Source organism: Grampus griseus (assembly GCF_964374135.1).
Source record: "Grampus griseus genome assembly, chromosome: 14".
In the NCBI taxonomy this organism is placed as follows: Eukaryota; Metazoa; Chordata; class Mammalia; order Artiodactyla; family Delphinidae; genus Grampus; species Grampus griseus.
Window position 1 is genome coordinate 64,218,447 of NC_139008.1, and position 12,730 is coordinate 64,231,176.

General features: G+C 36.4%; 1 protein-coding gene across 1 annotated transcript in view; it reads left to right on the forward strand.

Annotated features, from left to right (window-relative positions):
- ASIP (agouti signaling protein) overlaps window positions 1–12,730 on the forward strand; it is a gene marked incomplete at its 3' end in the record, with an annotated part of 90,267 nt that overhangs the window by 16,208 nt on the left and 61,329 nt on the right. The window contains exons 2-3 of the mRNA XM_082671391.1: window positions 5,023–5,056; window positions 7,100–7,134. The remainder of the gene's footprint in view (window positions 1–5,022; window positions 5,057–7,099; window positions 7,135–12,730) is intronic.

The window sequence follows — 12,730 nt, forward strand, 5'->3', positions numbered from 1 at the left end:
GAAGTCCCTTTAATATTTCTTATAAGTTCAGTTTAGTGGTGATAAACTCCTTTACTTTTGCTTGTCTGGGAAGCTCTTTGTCTCTCCATCAATTCTGAATGATAACCTTGCCAAGTAGAGTATTGCTGGTTGTAAGTTTTTTCCTTTCAGCACTTTGAATATGTTTGCTACTCCCTCTGGCCTGTAAAGTTTCTGCTGAAAAGTCACCTGGTAGGCTTATGGGGACTCCCTTGTATTTAACTAGTTGTTTTTCTCTTGCTGCTTTTAATTCTCTCTTTATCTTTTACTTTTGACATTTTAGTTATAATGTGTCTTGGTGTGTTTCTCTTTGGGGTCATTGTTTGGGACTCTTTGTGATTCCTGGAGTTGGGTGTTTGTTTTCTTTGCAATGTCAGGAAGTTTTCAGCCATTATCTCTTCAAATAGGTTTCCTGTCCCTTTCTCTCTTGCTTCTCCTTCTGCGACCCCTATAATGTGAATGTTAGTATGCTTGATGTTGTCCTAGAGGTCCCTTAAACTATCCTCATTTTTTGTTGTTGTTGTTTCTTTTTTCTTTCTGCTGGTCTGTTGGGTGATTTCCACTACCCTGTCATCCAGATCACTGATCCATTCTTCTGCATAATCTAATCTGCTGTTGGTTCCCTCTAGTATGATTTTCGTTTCAGTTATTGTATTCTTCAGCTCTGATTGGTTCTTCTTTATATTTTCTCTTCCTGTTGAAGTTCTCATTGTGTTCCTCCATTCTTTTCCTAAGTTCAATGAGCATCTTTATATCGTTACTTTGAATTCTTTATCTGGAAGGTCACTTTATCTCCATTTTACTCCATTTTCTTTTCTGAGGTTTGTCTTGTTCTTTTGTTTGGAAAATATTCTTTTGTTTTCTCATTTTGCCCAATTCTCTGTGTTTGTTTCTATGTATTAGGTAAATCAGCTACATCTCGTGTTCTTAATGGAGTGTCTTTATGTAGGAAGTGTCCTGTGGGGCCCAGTTGTATGGACCACCACCCCACCCTAGCAGGTTTTTATTCTTTTTTTAAATGAGTACCCTACAGTACCCTATGAGTATCATGAATCAAATAGGAACTTTTCTATCTCCCAGACAATGTAAGGATCTAAAAACACTTTAAGTTCAATTATCCAACACACACACACACACACACATACACCCCTTTTGTGTTCTCAGGGCCATATATTTTAATTATATATTTTAAAATTTATACTTCAAATATAGTTTTATATAAATTTTATTTGTATTTTGTTATTGTCATTGCCATTGTTTTATACAATCAGTATTAAATTTACCCATTGTCTTTAACTTTATGTTGCTCTGTATTTTTCTTCTCAGTTTTGTGCTTTTCCTTTTTCCTTCCACCTGAAAAATACCTTTTTAGCGTTTCTTTTTTTTTTTTTTTTTTTTTTTTGCAGTACGCGGGCCTCTCACTGTTGTGGCCTCTCCTGTTGCGGAGCACAGGCTCCGGATGCACAGGCTCAGCGGCCATGGCTCACAGGCCCAGCCGCTCCGCGGCATGTGGGATCTTCCAGGACTGGGGCACAAACCCATGTCCCCTGCATCGGCAGGTGCACTCTCAACCACTGCACCACCAGGGAAGCCCTTTAGCGTTTGTTTTAGTGTGAGTCTACTGGTGACAAATTTTGCAGTTTTTCTTTTTCTGAAACTGTATTTCCATCTTCATTTCTCAAAAATCATTTTGCTGAGTGTAGAATTCTAACTTGACAGTCATTTTATTTCATTTTGAAGATATTTTCGCATTGTTTTCTGGCTTCTGTTTCCTTGAGAAGTCAGCTGTCAGTCTTAGTTTTGGTCTTTTGCAAGTAAATTGAGTTTTTTCTCATTCTAATTTTAAGATTTTTCTCTTGGTCTTTGGTTTTTAACAGATTTACTATAATTAGCCTTGGTGTAAATTTATTCTGCTTAGGCCTTGGGATATTTCTTGAATCTGTGTCTGGATAAAGATATCAAAAATATAAAGATAAAAACTTTAGAAAATACTCAATATTCTCAAATAGTGCTTTTGCCCCATTATCTCACTTCTAACCTACTAGCATTACAACCTTTTAGTATGTCCCATATGTCTCTTACACTCTTTTCTATATATCTCATCATCTTGTATCTCCACGTAATTCTTTTTTTAAATTGAGATATAATTTACATACTATGGAATTCACCAATTATAAGTGATTCAATGATTTTCACCAAATTTAAATAATTGTGCAACCATTAGAACTTTTCTATCACCAAAAAGTTTCCTCATATCCATCTGCAGTTATTCCTACTTCTGCTACTTCCAGCCCTAGGCAACCACTAATTTCCTTTTATCCCCCTAATTTTTTTTTTTTTTTTTTTTTTTTTTTGGCTGCATTGGGTCTTCGTTGCTGTGCACGGGCTTTCTCTAGTTGTGGCAAGTGGGGGCTACTCTTTGTTACCGTGCATGGGCTTCTCCCTGCAGTGGCTTCTCTTGTTGCAGAGCACGGGCTCTAGGTGAGCAGGCTTCAGTAGTTGTGGCATGCAGGCTCAGTAGTTGTGGTGAATGGGCTTAGTTGCTCCACAGCATGTGGGATCTTCCAGGAACAGGGATTGAACCCATGTCCCCTGCATTGGCAGGAGGATTCTTAACCACTGAGCCACCAGGGAAGTCCCTCCCCCTAATTTTTTTGTGGTAAAATACATATAACATAAGATTTACCAGCTTGGGACTTCCCCAGTGTTCCAGTGGTAAAGAATCTGCCTTCCAATGCATGGGGTGCAGGTTTGATCCTTGGTCAGGGAACTAAGATCCCATGTGCTGCGGGACAACTAAGCCTGCATGCCACAACTAATGAACTCGCATATCTTGAGACAGCCTACATGCTACAAACTACAGAGCCTATGCACCCTGGAGCCCGCATGCCACAACTACAGAACCCACGTGCCCTGGAGTCTGCGTGCCACAACTAAAGAGAGAAAAACCTGCATGCCACAACTAGAGAGAAGCCCGTGTGCCGCAACAAAGAGCCCACATGCCACACCGAAAGGATCCCACATGCCTCAACAAAGATTCCACGTGCTGCAACTAAGACCCAACACAGCCAAAAAAATAAAGAAAATAAATAAATAAAATTAATAAATATATTTTTAAAAAGATTTACCAGCTTATCCATTTTTAAGTATATAGTTCAATGATGTTAAATACATTCATAATGCTGTGAAACCATTTCCAATATCCATCTCCATAAATCTTTTCATCTTGTAAACAGTGAAACTCTATACCCATTAAATGATAACTCCACATTGCACCTCATCCAAACCCCTGGCAACCATCATCCTACTTCTGTCTCTGTGGTTTTGACTACTCTCAGTACCTCATATACGTGGAATTATACAATATTTGTCTTTTTGTGACTGGCTTATTTCACTGAACATAATGTCCTCAAGGTTCATCCATGTTGTAGCTTAGATCAGAATTTCCTTCCTTTTAAATGTCAAATAATTCATTTTTATGTATATATCACCTTTAACTTATCCATTAATCTGTTGATGAACACTTGGGTTGCCTCCATAATTTAGCTGTTGTGAACAATGCTGCTATGGAGTACAAATACCTCTTTGAGACTCTACCTTCACTTCTTTTGGGTACATGTTCACAAGTGAAATTGTTGAATCCTATGGAAATTCTATTTTTAATTTTTTGAGGAACCACCACACTGTTTTACACAGTGGCTGTACCATTTTACATTCCCACCAATAGTGCACAGTGTTCCAATTTACCCACATTCTTTCCAGCACTTGTTATTTTCTGTTTTTAATAGTAGCCATCCTAATGGGTGTGAACTATCTCACTATAGTTTTGATTTTTATTTCCCTAATGATTAGTGGTGAGCACCTTTTCATGTGCTTATTGCCCATTTATATATCTTCTTTGAGGAAATGACTATTCAAATCTGTTGCCCATTTTTTAATTTGTTGTTGTTGTTGTTGAGTTTTAGGAGTTCTCCCTATATTCTAGATATTAATCTTTTAATAGACATATGATTTGCAAATATTTTCTCCCATTCTGCAGGTTGCCTTATTACTCTGTTGATATTGGCTTTTGATACACAAAATCTTTTAATTTTATGAAGTCCATTTTGTCTGTTTTTTCTCTTGTTGCCTATATTTTTCGTGTCATATCCAAGAAATCATTACCAAATCCAATACCATGAAGCTTTTTTCCCTGCTTTCTTCTAAGAGTTTTATAGTTTTAGGTCTTCACAGTTAGTCTTTGATTCAGTTTTAGTTAATTTTTGTATATGGTGTTCGGAAAGGTCCAACTTCATTCTTTTGCATTGTGGATATCCAGTTTTCCCAGCACCATTTGTTGAAAAGACTATTTCCCCATGGAATGGTCTTGACACCATTGTCAAAAATCAAATATCATATATGTGAAGGTATATTTCTGAGCTCTCTATTCTATCATTGTTTTATATGTCCATCTTTGTGCCAGTACCACACTGTTTTGATTACTGTATCTTTATAGTAAGTTTTGAAGTTAGCAAGTATGGGTCCTCCAGCTTTTTTCTTCTTTTTCAAGATTGTTTTGGCTATTTGAGTCTCTTGATAATCCATATGAGTTTTAGGATGCTTTTTTTATTTCTGCAAAAAATGTTTTTGGGATTTTGATAGGAACTGCATTGAATCAGTAGAGTGCTTTGGGTAGTATTGACATCTTAGCAATATAAAGTCTTCCAATCCATGAACATGGGATGTGTTGCCATTTATTTAATTTCTTTCAGCAATGTTTTGTAGTTTTCTTTGCACAAGTGAGTATTCTTTTTGATGCTATTTATTCTTCTTGATGCTATTGTAAATGGAATTGTTTTTGTAATTTCTTTTTCAGATTATTCATTTTTAGTGTCTAGAAATGCAACTTAGTTTTGTGTGTTGATTTTTTATCTTTCTACTTTGCTGAATCATGTATTAGTTCTAACAGTTCTTTTTTTAAATATTTATTTATTTTCCTTTTTTTTTTTTTTTTGGCTGCATCAGGTCTTTAGTTGTGGCACACGGGATCTTCGTTGAGGTATGTTGGATCTTTTCTCGTTACAGTGTGCAGTCTCTTCGTTGTGGCACTCAGGCTTCTCTCTAGTTGCAGCACACGGACTTCTCTTGAGTTGTGGCATGCGGGTTTTCTCTCTCTAGTTGTGGCGTGAAGGCTCCAGAGCATGTGGGTTCTGTAGTTTGCAGCACCTGGGTTCTCTCATTGAGGCGTGTGAGCTCAATAGTTGTGGCACATGGGCTTAGTTGCCCCGTGACATGTGGGATCTTAGTTCCCCGACCAAGGATCAAACCTGCATTCCCTGCATTGGAAGGTGGATTCTTTACCACTGGACCACCAGGGAAGTCCCCCTAACAGTTCTTTTGTGTAGAATCCTTAGGGTGTTCTACATATAAGATTATGTCTTCTGCAGGTAGAGATAATTTAACTTCTTCCTTTCCACTTTGGATAACTATTTCTTTTTCTTGCCTATGGTTCTAGCTAGAATTTCCAGTACTACATTCAATAGAAGTGGTGAAAGTGGGCATCCTTATCTTGTTTCTGATCTTAGAGGAATAGCTTTCATTGTTTCACCATTGAGTATGATGTTTGCTGTGGGTTTTTCATACATGGCTGTTATTGTGTTGAGGCAGTCTCCTTCTAGTCCTAGCTTTTTGAGTATTTTTATCATAAAACGGTGTTGAGTTTTATCAAATGCTTTTTCTGTATCAATTGAGGTGATCATGAGTTTTGGGTTTTTTCCCCTTCATTCTGTTAATATGGTGTAAAACATTGATTTTTGTATATTGAACAATCCTTGCATTCCAGAAATAACTCCCACTTTGTCATGGCATATAATCCTTTTAATATACTGCTGAATTCAGTTGCTAGTATTTTGGTGAGGATTTTTGCATCAGTGTTCATAAGATATATTGGTCTGTAGTTTTCTTTTCTTGTAGGGTCTTTGTCTGGCACTATGAGTCAGGACGTATTTCCTCCTCTTCGATGTTTTGGAAAGGTTTGAGAAGGATTGGTATTCTTAAATGTTTAGTAGATTTCACCAGTGAAGCTGTCAGGTCCAGGGCTTTTGTTTCTGGGAGACTTCTTATTACTGATTCAATCTACTTACTAGTTATAAGTCTATTCAGATTTACTATTTCTTTGTGATTTACTCTTTGTAGATTTTGTGTTTCTAGGAGTTTGTCCATTTCATCTAGGTTATTCAATTTGTTGGTGTAAAATTGTTCATAGTACTCTCTTAAAATCTTTTTATTTCTGTAGGATTGATAGTAATAGCCCCACTTTCATTTCTGATTTTAATAAGTTGAGTCTTTCCTTCTTTTTTCTTAGTCTCTCTAGCTAAAAGTTTGTCAGTTTTGTTGATATTTTGGAAGAACTAACTTTTGTTTTCACTGATTGTCTCTATCTTGTCTGTTTTCTATTTCATTTATCTCTGCTATACTCTTTACTATCTATTTCCTCCTGCTAGCTTTGAGTTTAGTTTGTTCTTCTTTTTCTAGTTTTTTACATGTAAAGTTAAATTGTGATTTGAGATCTTTTTTGATTTTTGATGTAAGTGTTTATAGCTATACATTTCCCCATCATCCCTGCTTTCATTGCATCCCATAAGTTTTTGTATGTTGCATTTTTGTTTTCATTCTCTAAATATTTTATAATTTCCCTGGTGATTTCTTCTTTGATCCATTCATTGTTTAAGTGTGTTGTTTAATTTCCAAAAATTTGTTAATTTTCCAGTTTTACTTGTGTTATTATTTCTAACTTTATCCTGTTGTGGTTGGAGAATATACTTTGTAAGATATCTATCTTTTTAAATCTCTTGAGACTTAATTTGTGACCTAACATATGGACTCTCCTGGAAAATGTCCCATGTGCACTTGAGAAGAATATCTATGCTTTTGTTTTTGGATAGAGTATTCTGTATATGTCTGTTAGATCTAATTGGCTTAGCATTAAGTCTTCTATTTCCTTATTTATCTCCTGTCTGGTTGTTTTATCCATTATTGAGTGTGGTATATTAAAGTCTTCAGCTATTATTTTTATGTCCATTTCTCCCTTCAATTCTGTCAGGTTTTGCTTCATATATTTTGATGATCTGTTATTAGGTGAGTAAATGCTTATAACTTGTATCTTCTTGCTGTACTAAAGCTTTTATTAATATATAATGTCATCCTTGTCTCTTGTAACCGTTTTTGTTTTAAAGTCTATTTTGTCTGATATTAGTATAGCCACTCCTGCTCTTTTTTGGTTACTGTTTGCATGGAGTACCTTTTTTTTTTTTGGCCACACTGTGTGGCATGTGGGATCTTAGTTCCCTGACCAGAGATCAAACCCACTTCCCCTGCAGTGGAAGCACAGAGTCTTAACCACTGGACCACCAGGGAAGTCCCTGTGCATGGAATACCTTTTCTCATCTTTTCACCTTCAATCTTTTTGTCTATTTGGATCTAGCATGAGTCTCTTGTACATGGCATATAGTTGGATCATATGATTTTATCCATTCTACCAGTCTCTGTACTTTTATTGGAGAGTTTAATTCATTTACATTTCAAGTACTTACTGATAAGGAAAGACTTAATGCTGTCATTTTGCTATTTGTTTTCTGTATGGCTTGTTGCTTTTTTGTCCCTCATTTCCTGTCTCCATTACTGTCTCCTTTTGTATTTAGTTGATATTTTTATAGTGAAATATTTACATTCCTTTCTCATTATTTTTGGGTATATTCTATAGCTGGTTTTTTGTAGCTATCATGGAGATTACATTTAACATCCTAAAGTTATAACTCTCTAATTTAAATTTGTACCAGCTTAATTTCAATAACATACAAACACTCTGCCCCTTTACACCTCCATCCCACTCCTCTTGATTGTTGACATCACAAAATTATGTCTTTATACATTGTGTACCCAAAAGCATAAACTAGTAATTCTTTTAAATTAATCAGTATCTGAAATTATGTAGAAAACAAAAAATGAAGTTTCAGTGCAAATTTACAATAATACTATCTTTTAGACTAACAATTATTTTTTAAATGTCTCAAATAATCTAGAAAACAAAAACTAGAATTACAAACTTTTTTCCATTATTGTACTTTTCAGCTCCAGAATTTCTTTTTGATTTCATCTTAGGTTTTCTGTCTCTGTATGGACATTTCTATTTTGCTCATACATCATTTTTTTCACTTTACCCACATTTTCCCTTAGTTCTTCAAGCATCTTTAAGATGGTTCTTTTAAAGTCTTTGCCTAGTATATCTGCCATCAGGTCGTTTTTAGGAACAGTTTCTGTTGAGTTTTTTTTCTTTTGAATAGCCATATTTTCGTATTTCTTTGTGTGCCTTGTGATTTTTCTTAAATCAGACATTTGCATTTAATAACGTGGTATCTCTGGAAATCTGATTCTTCCTCTACCCCAGGGTTTGCTGTTTTTGTCATCGTTACTATTTTGTTTTGTTTTTAATTGTTGTAGGCTGTCTCTTTGCCCAGGATCAGCCTGACGTGTAAACTTAAGGTCTTCTCAGTCCTTTTCTAAGCCTTTCTGTGGGCATGCATAGTCAATTTCTAATTTTTCCTTATGCAGTTGTTTTTGAATGTCCTACTCTTTAATGTCCGGCTCCCAAAAAGGGAAAAAGAAAAATTAGGGGGAAAAGGATGCTAACTCCTTAAATTGCATGGAAGTTACTTTAACTGGAGAGAGAGGGGCTTCCAACAATGTGGGGAGGTGCAACAATATTGGCCACCTGCCTCTTTGTCTACACCTCTGTGACCAGAAGCAACAATCAGCAATCAGAGCACGCATCCCAATATTTGGAGGATGGGATACTTTTTGCCCAGCCTCATTCCTGAAAGCTGTGTGCAAGCTCCCTCCACAAACACGCACACAGCTGCCTGCCACAGGTAGCTGATACTATGCTAAAAGCCAAATTAACCACAATTTACTGTCTAAGCCTTCCTCTAGAAGTTGGAAGCCTTCAATAGACTCTAAAGTTCCTAAATAGTTGCATTAGACAGATTCTGTCAGCACAATTGTTGTCTAGGTGGGGAGGTAGTTTCCTTATGCTCCTTTACCATCTTCCCAGAATTCTTCTGTAGGAGTTCTTCATATGTTATAGACACAAGTCTTTGCCACATATGTATATTGGAATATTTTTTCTCAGTCTGTTGCTTGCTTATTAATTTTCAAAATGCTTCCTTTTGATGGGAAAATATTTTAATTTTCTTGAAGTCCAGTATTTCAATTTTTACTTTTATGTTTAGTACATTTTATGTTATGCCTAAAAAAGCTTTGCCTATTCCATGGTTACAAAGATTTTCTTCTAGAGCTTTATCATTCTAACTTTTACATTTAGGTCTGTGATCCATCTTGAATTAATTTTTGTGTATGGAGTGCAGTAAGGATCAGAATTACCATTCCACGAGATATCCAGTTTCAGCATAATTTGTTAAATAGACTTTCATTTCCCCATTGATCTTATTTGGTGTCTTAGTTGATAATCAATTGACTGTATAAGTCTGGGTCTATTTCTGGACTCGATTCTTGTTATCAATCTACTTCTGTGTACATTTATTGTAAGTTTGATGTAGCTTTATGGTAAATCTAGAACTCCCTCCAGAGAGAGGGAGAAAACTTTGTTTTTGTCAAGCAGATGGCCTATAGGATGAATACCTTTATCTAATAAATGTCTGAGAAATTCAAAGCTGGGCTTCAGTCCTTCTGAGGACTGGTCTATTTCCAGTTCATCCTTACTCCAAGGGTGAAGTGCTTCTTGGTCCCAGTCCGAAGCCTGGGTGTTTACCAGGGCCCTTCCTCCTTTTCAGGCTCTTTACTACAATTTTTTTTCTTGACATTCCTGACTGGGAGATTGCTGAAAGCTCTTTTCAGCTTTTCCGTGCTGTTTTTGTTTACAGAGTCAGCAATTACCTTCAGGGTAAAGTTTCCCCAAACACCAGGCTCACCTTTTTTGGCTTCTCTTTTCTTTCAGATCTTGGATCAGCAAATTCTCACTGCTTTGGTAACTCTTCTATGCCTTCAAATTGGTGTTTTAAAAATAATAATTTGTCCAACTTTTCTAATTGTTCTCAGCAAGGGGTGTGTCTGTAAAGCTTAATTAGTCAGCCTTTGCCAGAACAGGAACTCTGATGTATTTTTTTAAAATACAAGTTAATTAAAGTTAACTTGGTTTTGGAAAATATTTTCAGACTTTCCTAACGATTATGGAGATAATTGGCAATTACCTAGAGTGGTGGAAATTGTTAGCATGGGCGTTTGCTTCAGCATTTTAGGCAGGAAAATACCACAGGCCCTCAGACCAGAATGAGAGAGGCCACAAACAGAATGTGATGTTTGGAGCTGCTCACCAAGGATACTTGGTGTGTCATATAAATTTTCCACTCCCCTATTTCCACCCATAATTGGGAAGTTAGAGGTAATATACCTTTGCTTATCACCTTCATCCAGCCCCACTGAAGCAAAGTGGTATTACCCATTCAACATTTTTTCATTACTGAGCTATAGCAACATGTGAGTTTTATAGCTGGATAATACTAGTGAGCATTCTTCCTATTTGCTTTTAGATGCTGATAGTGGAATCTGCTCACTCTAGCTTAATCCCAGGTACTTCTCACTATGCTGTCACTTAACAGGGGAAATCAGGTTGGTGGAGGTGAAAGCAGCAAAAGGAAAGGAGAATGTGCCCTATTCAAAAATTTTAATTTAAGCCTCTGAAGTTTCTCAAATCAAATGTGAGGATAGCTAGAAGCCTATGGCTCTTGTACACAGATGTACACACATCAGCAGCTGTATAGATTTCCATACACATGCTCCCAAGTACATGCATTTTACACACTCAAAGGTATATAGACATAGACTGATAGCTTCTGTAGAACAGGTATGGTGAGAACAGGAAGCTTAACCTCAGGCTAAACTAGATAATACCATATAATCCACTGGATACTATGTGGAAAGAGGTGACTCAGATGACCCTCTTACCCTCTTTTTTTTATAGTTATTAGAAAATATTGCCTATATTCCGTATGTTGTACAATATATCCTTGTAGCTTATTTATTTTATACATAGTAGTTTGTACCTCTTAGCCCCCTACCCCTGTAGTGCCCCACCCCCCTTCCTTCCACTGGTAATCACTAATTTGTTCTCTATCAACAAGTCTGTTTCTTTTTTGTTACATTCACTAGTTTATTTTTTAGATTCCACGTATAAGTGGTATCATACAGTATTTATTTGTCTCTCTTTGTCTGACTTATTTCACTTAGCATAATACACTCCAAATCCATCCATGTTGTTGCAAATGACAAAATTTAATTCTTTTTTATGGCTGAGTAGTATTCCATTATATACATATACCACATCTTACTTATCCATTCATCTGCTGATGGACTCTTAGGTTGCTTCCATATCTTGGCAATCATAAATAATGCTGTTATGAACACTGGGGGGGCAAATTAGTGTTTTGGGTTTTTTTTTCAGATATATACCCAGAAGTAGAATTGCTAAGTCATATGGTAGTTCTATTTTCAGTTTTTTGAGAAATCTCCATACTGTTTTCCACAGTGGCTGCACCAAGTTACATTCCCACCAACAGTTTACAAGGGTTCCCTTTGCTCCACATCCTCTCCAACATTTGTTATTTGTGGGGTTTTTTTCTTTTACATTATGGCTTATTACAAGATATTGAATATAGTTCCCTGTGCTATACAATACCTCTTGCCCTCTTGAGGAAGGACAGGATCAAGAAGCAAGAGCTGACTTTAGCTGATGCCTATTATGTGCCAAGTATGGTGCTAGGACATCTTACATATATTATCACATTCAATCCTCATATGATCCTACAGAATAGGTATGTTATCCCCATTTTTAATTTAAGGCCCCAAAAGGCCCTAACAAATGTCAACTAGTCAGTGTACTTGCAGAGCCAAGATTCAAATCTAATTTTGCCTGGCTCCAAAGCCTATTCTCTGAAAGTATGAAAAAGAGGCAGAATTTCTTATTTAAACAATTAGAGTCTGCAATAGAGTTTCTAAATAGAAGCATAATTTATGACTTTGTTTATTATTTCTCTCTCACGGTGACCATCAGCATCAGTTTCAGTGAATAAGAGTCTATTGAGCACTTACTAAATGCTCAGTTACTAGGATTTTATGGGCAAGGGTAACATCATATGTGAACAGTGAGAGGAACAGAGCACAGAACTATTAGCATTAACAAGCTTTTTCTGAACACCTAAGCACTGAACTGGTGATTCAGAACATAAAGGCAAGAAGTAGAACACATGGTCCTCACTCTCCAAAGCTTACAGCCTAGTTACTTCAGATGTCATTTATGCTGCATCTACATGTACAGAATGTACACATACCTATAAAAGGCACAGAGAATACAAAGACAAGTAAGCCTGGACCTTCTCTCATGTAACTCACAGTCTAAGGGTGAGTCAGACTCACAAACAGGCACTTTCAATATAAGATATTGAGTTAAAAGTAAGCACAGGATGTCACAGGAGCATGGAAAGGGGACATTTAGCTCAATATAGGGGTTCAGGGAAGACGGAAGAAATGACTCTTGAACTAACATGGGGGAGGCAGAATTAATGCATCTGAAACACTTAGCAAGCAGCACTGACAGTATATGTGTTCTGAACAGAATGATACAGATGATATGGCACTACAGAAAGTCAATGAATATTCCATG